Raw genomic sequence first — 15590 nt, 5'->3', positions numbered from 1 at the left:
CTCATCAACCTCAATATTTCTATTTGCAGATGCATGCACATTATCGGCATTTGTCTTTTCAATGACTGCACTGACTCTATCATGGTCATTATTTATGTACTTAAATAAGTACTTAACTGATCGTGAACGATTGCAGAATTCAATATTTATGTGTGCTTGATACTTTATTAAGGGTTTTCTATTGTAAGGCACCATATAAGCATTGTCCAGTTTGGCTCCATTTTTTATCACGGTGTTGCCATTGTTCCCCCTGTGTATTGGAATGCCTTCTTCATCCAATACAGTTTGGTTGTTGTATTTTTTTGAAAAATATTTGATGCAACAGTTATCAACCATACACGGAGAAGATGATCTGCTTTTATCATATGGACCATATATCATGTATGTTTGAACAGCAAAATAACCTTCAGGATCTTCAATTTTATTCGATATTTCTACATTTATTATTTTATCAATATATGAAAGATCTGCATGCTTGTCATCAAGATGCAGAAAAACCAACATGTGTGCATGAGGGAGACCACATTTTTGAAACTCAATCATATAAATAATTGTATGTTTGTAATGACAAACGGTCAACATTGTGACAATAATATATGTGCTATAGGAAGTAGAATTTTTTTTTATCAGATATAAAAGGAACTTACACATACGGCTGAAGTATTTTTTTCTTTCTTATATCAGACAGTAGTTCTAAAAGTTTGAAGTGAAACACGTGATTCACTGCATAAGCTCTATCTTCTAATTTTTGGTACGAATCAACCTCATCTATGAATTTTTATATTTCTGGCCATTTTGGGTTGCAGGTAAAAGTGATAAAAATATTTAGGTAGCCAGTCCATCTGCAAATTGCCATTGCATCTTGGTAGTTCTGTACCCTGTATCGTGGATTCCTAATGTGGGATGATGGAAGGATAATTGTTTTCCCAATAGAATGTGCCATTGTGTCCCCGCATGAAACTGCATCTTGCACTCCTTTGAGTAGATCAGACCATAGTGTTGCTTGATTTTCTCTTATCCAACAAAATCTTTGTTCTTCAATTGCAGTGTAAGCATCAACTATGAATTGTTGGAAAAGACGGCCACCCCTTAACAATAGGTCTGATTTATCGGTATGCTGTTGCAGTCGGTAAGCATAGTACTGTCTCATGGTCAGCATTTTTCTTTTATGGGTTTCGCTATCAGGACGACTCCTGTGTTGGATGCCCATTCTATATCCATCCTCATCATAAGGAAATAATAAGGGGTATTGCATTGCCATGAAAGTTGGGTGTAATTCAGTAATTCTTTGAAGTCCCCTTGTCTTATGCTCGATTATTATGTCTCTTCTCCTATTTTTCTTATCAAAATTATCAACTATTAATGCAGCTACTTCAAAGCAAGTTGGTAAGTTATACCGACGACCATCAGTCTTGCGACGATTATTAGTCGTAATCGTAGCTCTGTGTCATTTGTTCCAACAAAACTATCTTTTGCCATTCTGAATGACTAGACCAGAACATTGTTAACATTTAACATGTCCATTAATTGCTACACAATGGCTGGATCCAAATGTGAGCCTTGCATTCATTTCTCAACAATTGATATTTTGTTTTCAACTTCATGCTTCGTATCATATATATATAGCTATGCCAACTGTGAATTTTCTCCCTCAGGCAGTAATAATGATCCAATTTTGTGATAATTCTGTCCATTGATTCAAAATACATATGGCCCACTACCATCGTTAATTGTCTGATCAATACGGCCGCCCATTGATGTGAAGGAAAACAACGAATTGTAAGACCTGATATTATCTCAAAATATTTTTGATTGACTTTCTCCTCTATAATCCATCAAAGTTTTCAATAGTGGAGATGGTTGTTTAAGCAAAGACAGTTGCACTTTTTCTGCTTGACAACATATGCTAAATTTTGGACTCTTATTGGTGCATAACCTATTTTGCCTCATTTCATACCAGATTTTTGCTCTACAATACTCACATATGCATGTTTGTCCTCCAAAGTCACATATTTCCGTTGTACAATCTACAGGTCAATAAATTTTACAATAAAAATCTATTAAATTTTACTGTAAAATTTATATTTACTATAAACTAATTTACATTTACTATAAGAAACTAACTGGCCAATGTGTTTTGTCTTCAGGTGTTTCTTTTCTGTGTGAGAATTTCTTTGCGACGTCGTTGGGCAACATGGGCTATTTCATCTCTGCATGGCATTGCACTGTAAAAATTGTAAATTGAACAGTTGCCTGAATGTCGCAACTTTTTTTGTGAAAGAATAAATTTCTGACGCTGCCGAGCAGTGCGAGCTGTGTCCCTTATATCATGTAGAAATTCAGCTGATGATACCATTATGAGATCATCAGTTGATGATATGGTGGGTGAACGTCCAACATGAACATGCTTGTTGTTGGAGACATCAGGGCATAGCGAATTGATATCTCGTAACCATTTTGTACCAAAAGTAGTTGATATTGTTTCACAACTCGATGTGGCCAATGCTTGATCAGTCAAAAAAAAAAAAAAATAAAATATAAATTATTTGATTTAAAATCTCTCATGACTCATCGGGACCCACTCCAAGTGCCCTATTTTTAAAAGAAATAAATTAAATAAAAGAAAGAGAGAAAAGAGAGACTCTCTCTCTTCTTTTTTTTCTTCGTTACAACAAGGAAGAGGTTATTCTTTGAAGGCCGGCCATCTCCCATGATAGTAGCTCTCGAGGAGCAGCAACCCCTCACGGTTATTATCAGTGTATCTGTAGTTGTAGTGAGAGTAGCAGAAGTATTTGTTATTTTTGATGTTTCAACAATATTAAGATCTTCATTATTTTTTTTGACAAAATGTTGCATACTCATATGAATCCATAACTGTTATATATTTATTTATTTAAAAAATTAATAATATAAATATGAAAAAACGACATCATATATAATTAAGAACTAATAAAATGAAATAAATGATAAAATAAGTGCAGCACAGACATAATGAAAGAAAAAAATTATTAAAAATATAATTTCATAAATCATGTATAATTTTAAAAAATAGTTATTTATTTTCAAATAAATATGAAATATCTCGAAAAAATAGTTTATTACTTACCTCTTGCAGAATACTGGATAAACGGATCAATTAACCTTGAAGATATTCTTCAGAACTTATTATTCAAAATTATACTATTATATTAATTTTAATTTAGAAAATAAATCTTAAATTAAAATTTAACTAAAAATCAGATCGAAAATTTCAAGAAAACAAAGAGAGACAACAAACATGATGGAGAGGAAAAATTTAGAGAGAGAAATTTTTTTAAATTTTAAAAAGAGAGGATGAAGAGAGAAAGTAGAGAGAAAAAGAGAAAAGAGAGGGGAGATAGAAGAGAGTGATTTTTTTTTTTTTTCTCTCCTTATTTTTTTCATTCTTTTTTTTTTCTACGTGAAACAGAGCCACTTTTCTTTTTCTTTTTCTTTTTCTTGTTTTTTTTCCTTCTTCATGGGACAGAGGACCCATGCGGTCCTCTTCCTTATTTTCTTTTACGGAACAAGAGAGCTCTTGCTCCTCTTGTTCTCGGGCTAGAATGGCAACCACCCCCATCGACGACCCTCAAGGCCGGAGGGGCAGTCCACGACGACCCTCCACCAGCCAGTTCCGATTAATAAATCAATTAAATCAAAGAAGAGAGAGAAAAGACTTTTCTCTTCTTCTTCTTCTTCCTTCCAACAGGAGGTTTGGCTCCCTGTTGTCCCTCTCCCTTGCACTGCCATGGAGGATCAGGACCGGCCACCCATGGCGGCAGCAGTGAGGGGAGGAAAAGTAAAATAAAAAATAGGGGCTGCCCTGTTCAAGTAAAACCACCGGCTGCCGGCTTCAATCACACGCTGGCGACGCAGGACAGAAAGAAGAAAGAAAAGGAAAGAGGAGCTCACCTTGCTCCGATGGGCAGAGAGAAAATACAAATGAAAATGAAGAGAGAGAAGAGAGCCGCGCCCTCCCTCTATTCTTCTTCTTCTTCGTGAAAAAACAGGGGACCCGAACCCAATGCCGTTGGAGAAAAAAAAGGGAAAAAAGAAAAGACCGGCCGTTTCATGGAAGAGCTTAAGCAGGGAAGATCTAAGCCACGGAATAATCCAGTGATATCTCACCGGAATCAGGCCAATCAAAGCCGCTTTCTGATAGAAATTATAGAGAGGGGAACTCTAAAGAAATAGAGGCGGAGCTTACCTCATCTCTGGCGAGATTGCTGGCGGCCACAATGAACTTCGAACTGGGAATGGTGATGGAAGCCAAAATACCGAAATCAAACCAAGAGAGAGGTTCAGGATGCCTCTCGAGGGGTGGTGAGCCGACTAAATAAGCAGCGAGGCTGCCAGAGTTTGAGAAGGAGACGGTTTTCGTCTCCGTCTCACATGGGGATTCCTTTTCCCGACTCAACTCGGGAAACATGCCATATGGACCTCGTTCAACACCAGCCACGAGTCAGAGCCCAAGCTGTATCCTAAACACTCATGCTTTTTTAGATACACGTGGCACAACAAAACTTACAGAAACTGAATTGGCAACACCATAATCTTTCTTCACAGAATATATATATATATATATATATATATATATAGTTTAGTTGGATATGCATATGTGCTCCGATATGAAGTCGCGATGGTTTGCTTAGAAAAAAGAAGAAGAAAAAAGAATAGAAGAACGAGATAGTGGTTTGTATGGGGATTTACTGTTGCTTCAGGGAAAGGAAGTTGAGGCTGGACATTTTTACCGCTCAGGACCATTGGCTTGGTGGCCTAATCATGAAGGCAAGGATGAGAAAGGTGGTGATTTGAAAAAAGTTTATTTTAGGCTGCACTTTTGTACGTACATATGTGCAGTTGCTCTGAAATGGAATCCTTTTTAAGTCAATGATTTGAAGCTTTACGGAGCATCACAGGCTTAAGGGAAGCAGCGTTAGGACAGCACATGTCTTGGTGCAAATCATTCTGGAGTTCAGAGCATGCAAATGATTTTATTTTTTGGTCATATCACCTGTCAAATACTTCTCCTCCGTATTGGGACTCGATATCTATCGTTTTGAAAGTAGAAATTTCTTATTTTGGTAGGAAGGATCATCCTCGTCGAGGCCTCAATCTAACCATGTAGTTGAAGTCTTACTTTTTATTGAAAGCCTTGAAAGTTAAAAGTTTGCAAATTTTTTTTTTCACTTGGGAGATCCCAAATGGAGGCTTGAGTGGCACCTTGGTGACGTTGGAGGCATCTTGCAACTGTCAAGGCGAGAAGGGGTTTGGTTTTGGTAACCTGATAACTTGCAATTGGATCCTAGCTTTAGAAGGCTGGGGATTCTTATGGTTTTGGCAGAAGCTTGATAAGGACCAGTTCTAGTAGAATAAGGATAGCTAGGCTACATAGATAGATTATCCATTGCAAGAAGAACGCATTCGAGTGATAGAATTGATTTTCCCTTTTGCTTGCTTGGTTAAGGGAAAGTAGATTTTTTTTTTTTTTTGTTTTTTGGGAACTTTTTCAGGTGTTTCTAGATGATCTTTACTTCTTTGGAGGCTTGAGTGTGTCCGGGTTGAAGAAGCTTGTGACATCGGTATCTATACGATTTGGAGGTGAGTAGCTTGGGACATTTAGACGGGACTTTATAGATGATGGGCTTGCTAGTTACATTACTGTTTGTTTACTCTTAGTTTACTTTACTGAATGGAGGTTAGGAAGCTTGGCAAAACTCTTATTTAGAATTATGCATGAGCCTTATTCAATGCATAAGTGCTTATTTTATTTTATTTTTAAACTTGTTTGGAGTAGATTTGCACCCATGAAGTCGTGTCTTTACTTGCTAGCTGTGGTAATTTGGATCTTTTTGGGAGGTTTATCAAAATTTGTAAGTATGTGCGACCCAGATTTATATATATGCATGCATGCATGCCTGTATTTATGAACAATATTACATTTTGAAATTTTAAGATGTCAACGATGAACTTGCTTATATACAAAAAAGGTTAACTTTAACAAACTTCAGAAGCTACATTGCATAGGAGAAAAATATGATTTTTAGCATGGGTACAGAAAAGGAGTATCTAAGCAAAGGCATACAGTTTATAGCAAACATTTTTGATGTATTTGGAGTTCATGAAAATGATGAATGGATTTTGCTTACACCTTTTTATATTCTGATTGAATTACATTCTAAACCTGGTGTGACTGATGTGGCTATGCAGAAGAGCAATATCTTCTCTAGGCTACAATCTTCATTAAGGACTGCAGGTTGCTTAATGTTAAAGGTGGTGTAGTCATGAGATGTCATCCATGATAGATATATGCCACTTCGAATCCTATTAAGAAAGATGCAATAATTCTATTGGAAGGTCCAGGACCAAAATATTAATTGGAGTACATATTCTTGTATTCTTTTGTCCAAGTGGCTAAATGTTGAATTAAGTGCATGTTGATTTGTGAACTCATGTTAACAAGTACATGCATAATCTTATTATGGGAGGTGATTTTTGAAATATAATTCAATGAATGCTCAGAGGTAATTCATCCTAGCAGTACTTGCAGTTATGAATATACGTTTCTTAACTTAATGGCATACCTTTTGCTCATGTTGCTGTTATGCTGTTGAAGTGGATCTTAAATCTTCTTGTTAGGTGCAGGTTAGAAGTATTTTTTGTGGAACCAGATTTTGATTTTCGCTTGATTCCTTGTGGAAGAGTTTCCTGTCTTGCAGCTTTCTTTATTCAAATTTACTTTTATCCTTAAAGGTCTGAACTTTGAGAAGTTATAATCACAAGGGCCAAGTTCTTGGACATCAAGCGTGTGCTAATTGAAGCTAATGACATCATCAAGCTATGAGTCAATATTTACAACATAGGGAATGAGCTTAATTATATGCTCTTGTCTTCCTTAATAGTTTATATTTATAGAAGTTTGTGCAGCAACAATTAATGAATTTATTTATTTATTTGTATCTTCAGGTACCATTTTATCTGCTTTTGTCTTCCCTCTCTTCTGCTCACGCCAAGGCTATCCCTATCTGCCGTTGTCCATTCTTTTTCTACTCCTTCCCTCACTTTGCCCACACCACCTTGTACCCCCTCTCCCAATTGACCACGCCTCCCTCCCCTCCCCCCCCCACTTCCCTTCCCTCTCTCTCTCTCTCTCTCGCTCGTGCACCCATGCATGCAGTTGCTCAGTCACCCCACAAACCCCTAGCCATCTATCAGGACCGGTTTCTTCCCTCCCTCCCTCTCTGTATCTCCCCGGTCAGGTTGATTAGGGCCTATTTGGGCTTGTTGGGTTGGTTGGTCTTGGCCCAACTAATATTGGATCAGTCGGGTCGGGTCCGGGCCTTAATCATATACAGCGGGCCAATCTGAGGCTTTGTCGTTTAGGCCCGTTGTTGAGCCAGGTGCAAGCTAAGAAATCCATGTTAATAGTAGATTTTGGCTCTGCATAGACCCTACCTGGCCTAGAAGATGCTCAGGTCTGTATCGATGTTTTCTTGTTTGCTTCATCATTACCTGTGTATATTTCAGGAGTTCATTTCAATTTGTGAGGCATTAGAGCTTGTACCTGATGATGAGTTCGAGACATCTGGACAAGAAGGGGCAGATACTTTTGCAGCTCGACGGGCAAAAAAGGTTTTTCTTCTGTCACCATGGTGTTGTAGTATGTTAATATTTCAACTTAGAAGGTTATCTATCTCCTAGTTTATCATTTTCTGACTTCTTCTAAGGTTTATATGGATAGATATGTTATCACAAAAGGCTAACAAGATTACTCTGTCCTTAATTCTGTCACCTTAGTTGTCAACATTCACATTTTATTAGTTACGTGTTTAATCTAAGCATGTGTCATTTATAATGACCTACTTTTATTATATGAGATTTTATTTTTTTGGATCGTTTCATGTTTGTTCGGCTATTTGGGCATTGCCTTCAAGTTAAAAGTCTAAGCTTTGCGCAGTAGAAGATCTCACCTCTATGCATCAGAAAAATATATGATTTTATTGTAGTCTTATCTCTCCCTAAAGCTACTCTCTACTATGTAGTTGGCTTTGCCTAAGCAAAATCCATTATATTGGAACTTGGGACTATATGATGGACTATTTTGTGACCGTGAGAATAGCTTAAGCAAGACTTGAGAAATTACCCTATATAGGCTAAGGGTTGTCACTGTTTAGCATGGGCATCCTAACATAGGAAACTCCATATAACAACTTAGAAGTTAAGGATCCACTGCTGTGAAGTTGGTTTAGAGAAATTGAGAAATATGCAGTTTCACTCCAAATTCAAGTCCAGGATAACACATATATTTGCAGGGAAGATTTTTTTCAGGTTGCTGCTGTTGTTGTGCTTTTGATAGCCTGGGAGGCCAATTTCCACTAATAAAATCATCACCAAAACTTCCAGCTCTTGCAAACTCCAATAGCTGACAAAGTAACAAGTACCCCAAATCTGCAGTCTATTATCTGCCTGAAAGCCTGCAAGCCAGTCAGCTGGCTGATTACTTTCCTTTTAAGAATGCATGCATAGCTTGGAAAGATAGGAAGCTGTGCACCAGGAACAAATGTATAAGCGTGGCAGACTGGGTGTGTCTGTGTGTTTTGATCCAAGTGATGGCTGTCATTGAATCACCCTCCAGCCACCCTCATTTGGTCTGGAACTTCTCCTCAGCAACCACGAACCTTCCCACATGAAACAAAAAATTAGCATAGGGCACAAAGCAAGGTTGGAGTTTTCCCTGATTCTGCAAAGATCTAAGGTATTTAACAACCCTAGATATTTGGTTGATGCTATGCTGCACTTTAACATCCTTAAATGTTTGGCTGTTGCTATGCTGGTGACAGTCTAAGGTTATGACAGCCTTAAATGTTTGGCTGTTGTTATGCTGGTGTACATCATCGATCATGTGGCATGCCTACAGTGTGTGATGCCTACTTTTCTGGTTGGTTAGTGTAATGACCCGATTCAGGGAGCTACTTGTATGCTGCTGTTAGGTATATGATCAGGTAAATGTTGCAAGACTCAACAGAAAAGCACATTCATGCAGTTATCTTAGAAGGTTCCTGTTGAATGTACCTTTTGCCTCTTTTATACACTTGTAAACCTACACAGAACACTTCTGCTTCTTTTGTACATCTTAATCCATGTATATGGTGGATTATCTTTTAAATTTTTAACACATTGTTTTAAACATTATAGAACCTGCTTGTTCATTTTTCTCAAAAAAAAAAAAAAAAAAAAATCCTTGTTTGTTTTCTTGATCACTTGATGATCAGGTAACTTTTAGCATCTATAAACAAATGAGACTTGTGTTGCAGAAATGGACATAGTTCATGGATATTCTAGAACAGAAGTTTACATGCAACTTTTAGTAGTGTCACTTTGGGGTATATGTTAGTGTGAATATAACTATTACTCTATCCTGATTATTCACAATTTCTTTCATTTTTTTTTCAACCAAGGCTAGATTGCTCGATTCAAACGGCAGAGAGCTGCAGAAGCAAAGCTGCAAGAAATTAAAGAAAGAAAGGAGAGACGTGGACGATCATTGAGGGCGGCAGCTCTGTCGAAACCTGTGGAAGCTGGAGAGGAGGATGCACATGATGACGATGGAGAAGAAGAAAGAGAGGTTAGCTTCCATTTTTTGAGAAGAGAAGCTCCAGTTGTACATAAACTTGTCAGATCAGATACAAACTAATACTGAGGTGTCATTTGTTATTTGAAGAATCAGATCTGAGCTTTAAGTTAACATGCTTGTTTGGAATATTTTGCTTTTTGTATTGTTATCTACCCTTTCCCATTTTTAGTTATTAAACTTGATCTGCCTCCAGATGTCTCATAGGTAAAGTACTTTCAATCATTTAGATCCCCTAATTCTCTTTTTCCTTTTTCCCAGGTTGTTTCATAATTTTCATGCCATGCGCTGATATTACTATGTTAAGTTTGTTTGATAACCTTGAAAAATTCTGCTTACCATCAATCGTTTCTCTCTTACAAAGCATGCACATGTTCACTTGTTTTTATTATTGCTTGATTTTGTCTTGTTAGCAAATGCATTATTTAATGAGATTAATTTCATTTCATTGGGCTCCTTGTATATAATCAGCTCTGGGTATCTGCATATTTAACTCATGTTTGAGTAGGTTAGGATGTAGGGTTTTGTAAAGTAGTCACACTGATAACTGGCTAGACTATTTGGTGTCAGATTTATTTAAATTTATATCTTTCCAAGGACCAGTGAAAAATTTCTATCGTTGTATGATTGTATCCATAAAAGATACAAGTGCTGCTTATTTTTTAGGCGGGATCTCTTCTTTGCCTTCAGGAATCTTCACTTGTGTAATGGACCATGCGAGTGCCAAACTTGCTCCAATGCTCCATAACTCTGATATTGATGTGGTTTAGAAAATAATCATCTTGAGGTCTAGATGCTAAAATCTGTATTCAGTGAGTTTATCTTTCAGCTTGCGTGATACCTATTTTCAGAGGCAACCTTCATCTTTTCAGTCAAGTAAGCTGATTTAGCTTTTAAGTTGTTATTGCTATGAAGTTCCTTGAGGTTTAATGGGTAGCCTTTATTTCCTGATGCACTATCATCCATTGACTCTAGTTGTAGTCAGAATCATTTATCCACTATGCTACACCCAATTCAAATCTTTATAGACACAATGGGAATCTTTCTAGACACTATAGTCCTCCTAAGCACCAGCTTCCTAATGAAGTAATGTTCCTTTATTTCAACCAATTTTCTTGGTTACTTATTCTTTTTTCTTCTTTTTTTATTAATCTTGCATCAGTTCTTAAGACAAGTGAAGTATGTTACTGAGCTCTCGCACCTAGATCGAAGAATCCTTGGTGGCATGCATTAGCCACTCAGACATGCGTCAAACAGTTCACATGCTTATTAAAGTTTTTGGTTGTAGATTTTAGAGGCTGGTGGAATTGAATCAATGGAATATTTTTGACCCTTTAATTTCCAAGGAAGCATCACCAATTTTGTTGCATGCATATGTTTTTCACTGTACACAAAAAAGAGGTCCTGATCATTAGAATCTTTGGAATCGAAAGTTAGATGATGAATTACCTTGTACATTAACTAACACTTAATAACTAAGCACTTTATCAATTTAAGATAGAAGATAAAACACCTAATTGCATATTAATTCTACAATATTGAAAAATTAATAGAAGATATACTAAAGACTATTCATAATCAGAATTGCTTGTATATCTTTCATGTTATAGGAGGCTCTATATATAAAGCAATAAAGGTATAGGTACAATGAACCTATTGATCTCCTAATAATATATTTTCTAAACAGGATTTGATATATTTTTTATTTAGAATTATACAAATTTCTTGAATCAATTATAATAGAAAATAAAACAATGACATTAAATATCTCCTACTTTAGATATGAAAATACATAAATTACAATTCCTGATTTGTAGATACAAATCAAAGAATGTAGGGATATTAACCAACACTCCTCCTCAAGCTGGTGCATATATGTCATATGCATCAAGCTTGTTATATATGTATGTTATCCTCAGACCTCGAAGTGATTTGGTGAAGATATCTGCTAGTTGATCGTTAGAATTCACAAATAAGATAGTGATTTCTCCAAAGATGATCTTTTTTCGGATGAAATGACAGTCAAACTCTATATATTTAGTCTACTCTTGGAAGACTAGATTGGAAACAATGTGCAAGGCTGCTTAATTATCACAAATGAGTTTTATAGAGCATACTTTGCAAAACTTCAATTCTTGAAGTAGTTGTCTCAACTATATAAGTTTACGTGTAGTAAGGGCCATAGCTCGATATTCTGCTTTTGCACTTGATCTGTCAATCACATTCTACTTGTTGCTTTTTCATAAGATGAGATTGTCCTCAATAAGAACACAGTACCCAAAAATCGATCTTCTATCATTACGGGATCCTGCCCAATCTGCATTTGTATATACAACAATATCTTTGTGGCCTCTATTTTCATAAATCAATTCTCTTTCGGGAGAACCCTTAATATATCTCAAGATCCAAATCACTATATCCCAATGACTGTCACAAGGAGAGTTAAAAAACTGACTTACAATACTAATAGTGAAGGATATGTCGGGTCTGGTCATGGTGAGATAATTTAATTTTTTCATCAATCTCTGATACCTGCCTGAATCTGAATAGGGCTCCCCTTGATTTGGTAGAAGTTTCACGTTTGAATCTATAGAAGTATCAATTGGTTTACAATCTAGCATGCCTAGTCTCTTCCAAAATGTCAAGGGCATACTTTCTTTGAGAGATGGCGATGCCTGTTTTTGATTGGGCTACTTCAATCCCAAGGAAGTACCGCAATCGACCCAAGTCCTTAGTTTGGAAGTGTTGAAACAAGTACTGCTTTAGACCTTTGATACTGTCATGATCATCATCTGTAATGACAATATCATCCACATAGACTACAAGGTAGATGTATAGATTAGAGGATAAATGTTTATAAAATACAGAGTGATCTGCCACACTATGGACCATGCCAAATTACTGTATGACTTTACTAAATCTTTCAAACCATTCTCGGGGAGACTGCTTAAAGCCATATAGCGATTTGTGTAACTTGCAAATTAGACTCGTCCCCCCCTGAGTAACAAACTCAGATGGTTGCTCCATATAAACTTCCTCCTCCAAGACACCATGTAAAAAGATATTTTTAATGTCCAACTAATATAGAGGCCAATGGTGTTGAGAAATATATCATAAAGTCAATCATTGAGGTTAATAGATGACTGTGCTTCATATAAGTATATGAATTATAAAATGATAAATATTATCTGACAGATTCATCATAAAAAATATATCTTCTAAAATAGAACTCATATATTATGATGAAGTCTTTAGAACTACTACCAAAATGATAAAGAAAGATTTATCATGTGGTTTTTAAATCCTGCTCGCAATCAAATGATACAATTATCACAAGGACGATAATTGTATCGAGTGTAGGTCATTGTATGTCATATTAGTTGGTTGTCCTCTTAATCAAGACGTGTGGTGACACGGATATGACATACGGATGATATATAGGAGTATATTTCACTTAGCGTGACCACTTTCGAAGCACTCTGCTGTCAAAGACTGCTCTGATGGGATATGGGTATATGTGTCTCTCGGACCTAAGGCTACCTCGGTGACTTGCAAACAACTCACTATGTTTTGATGTCGGACTATCCGAATTTTTAATTCGATGATGGAAAATTTTTAGGTACAGTCAGGTACTTGTGAAGTCTGAATGCGAGTCAAGATGGGATTGATCGCTCCAAGTAAAATTGAAGATGATACATCATTATGTTTCAATTCAGCAAAACTTTGATCAAAGTAATCCTAGTGAGGAGTCACAGGATTTTTGAGGTTGAGACACAATATGGATCACTCATCTTGGATTGACAGTTTAATCCAAAGTCGTCTTTGAGTATCGAGTATCAAAGGGATGAATTATACAATAACTATATCCACATGGATTCTAGAGTGTTGCTGGACATACATTCTGCCTATCCGGATGTCGAGTCTCTTTGCTAGATGGTTACATCGATTAGTACAGAAATTATTTTTGTGCTATCGATTTAGGTTCGAACCTATGGGGTTACACATATAGAAGTACTTGTCTGATCAAATGGCTGATCGATGATTATGAATCGTTGAAGAGTTTAATTATCAATTTGCTTGATGATTAATCCTATGCAAAGATTACAATAAATATTTATTAATGGTTAGTAAATTAAAAAAATAATTAATTAATAATATAATTATTAATTGACTTAATTTAATTGAGCAATGGAGATTGGATTAGATCTAATTGAATTGGATTCAATTAAATTAGCTTTGGATTAATTGGATGTAGCCCTATTGAATAATAGGACTTATTCTAATTGATCTCAGTGATGCATGAATTTAAAATTATTTTAAATTAAATATAATTTAATTCATTTTATATAGGTTTGGATTGGATCTAACCCTATGGAATAATAGGCTTGATTGGATCAAACCCTAATATCAAATGAAGCACCTGATCTCCATTTAGAATCAATCTCTGGATCAATAAAGTTTTAATCTAACTAATTATAAATTCAATTGGGACCTAATAATTAGGCTAGGATCCAATTAGTTAGTTGGTTATAACTAATTCCTAAGTTAGTTAGGATTGGATCCAAAAATTAGTTAGAATTTGATCAAGATTTTGAATCCTATTTGGAATAGGACTAAACCCAAACCAAGTCACCCCATGTGATAATTAATTCCTTACGCCCTACTCTCTTTAACGTGAGATCCCACACCCTAAAAGAAGTGTGCGCCCTTTCCTCTCTTCCGTGAAAAATAGGGTGTCTCTCCCCTCCTTTTCTTGTCGCCAAATATAGGAAGGGGGGTCCAAGAGTTGGACGCCCCAAACTCCACACGCACAACCCCTTTTTCTCCTCATCTTCATGTGATTTTGTGAGGCTTTTCTTGCTAATTTTTGGGCATCAAAGAGAGACTTTTTTGCTGGTTATACAGCAGAAACTTGGAGAAGAAAAGTTCTTCCCAACGAGAGAAAGATAAGGAAGAAGATGGGTCTTCTTTCTTGTGCGCAGTCTTGAAGAAAAATGAGTTCTTCTTTCAGATTTTTTTTTAATTTTTTTTTCAAAATAAAAATTAAATTAAATCTGATTTTTAACATATAAATTTAAAAAAAAAATATTTAAAAAAATTTGGTTGGGGTTTGGGGGTTCTTGAAGTTTTAGATCAAGAAAGAAGAAGGGTCTTCTTTCTTGTGCGTAGTCTTGAAGAAGAAGAAGTTTTTTTTTCAGATTTTTTTTATTTTTTTAAGATAAAAATTAGATTAGATCTGATTTTTAATATATAAATTTAAAAAAAAATATCAAAAAAAATCTGATTGGAGTTTGAGACTTCTTGAAGTTTTAGATCAAGGAAGAAGATGGATCTTCTTTCTTGTGTGCAGCCTTGAAGAAGGAGTTCTTCTTTCAGATTTTTTTTATTTTTTTTTCAAGATAAAAATTAGATTAGATTTGATTTTTAACATAAAAATTTAGAGAAAAAATATCAAAAAAATCTGATTGGATGTTTGGGGATCTCTAGAGTTCTAGATCAAGAAGAAAAAGGGAGAAGTAGAGAGAAGAACGATTTTTCTCTTAGATCTCTCTTTTAGATTTTTTTAGATCTCAAGATTTTATGTGATTTTTAATATGAAAAATTAGATGAAATCTGATTTTTATCATAAAAAATTAGAGAAGAAAAATTTTTCTTAATGGTGTGAAAGGAAGAGAGAAAGGTTCTCTCTTATGCATGAGAAATTGAGAAGAAATGGTTCTTCTCTTGATTTCTATTATAAAGATCAGATGTATAGATCCAAAAAAAAAAGGAGAGAGTCTCTTTATTCTTCATCTCCATCATGTTCCTCTTAGATCAGCCAAAGGATGGTGTCCTTGTGAGCTAGCACTCCCGAAGAGATCGATCAGCACAAAGACTTCGTGTGGATATCTGTAGAGATCGGACACATGTACGGCTGCCAAGCATTATCAAGAACCATCTA

At 35.8% G+C, this 15590-nt stretch overlaps 1 pseudogene; it reads left to right on the top strand.

Annotated features, from left to right (window-relative positions):
• The window catches only part of LOC105049172 (PP2A regulatory subunit TAP46-like), a 50917-nt pseudogene that overhangs the window by 18207 nt on the left and 17120 nt on the right, over positions 1–15590 (top strand).

The sequence above is a fragment of the Elaeis guineensis genome, chromosome 7, assembly GCF_000442705.2.
Source record: "Elaeis guineensis isolate ETL-2024a chromosome 7, EG11, whole genome shotgun sequence".
Classification (NCBI taxonomy): domain Eukaryota; kingdom Viridiplantae; phylum Streptophyta; class Magnoliopsida; order Arecales; family Arecaceae; genus Elaeis; species Elaeis guineensis.
Note: the sequence above shows the minus strand (reverse complement) of the source record. Positions and strands in the feature narration are given on the sequence as shown.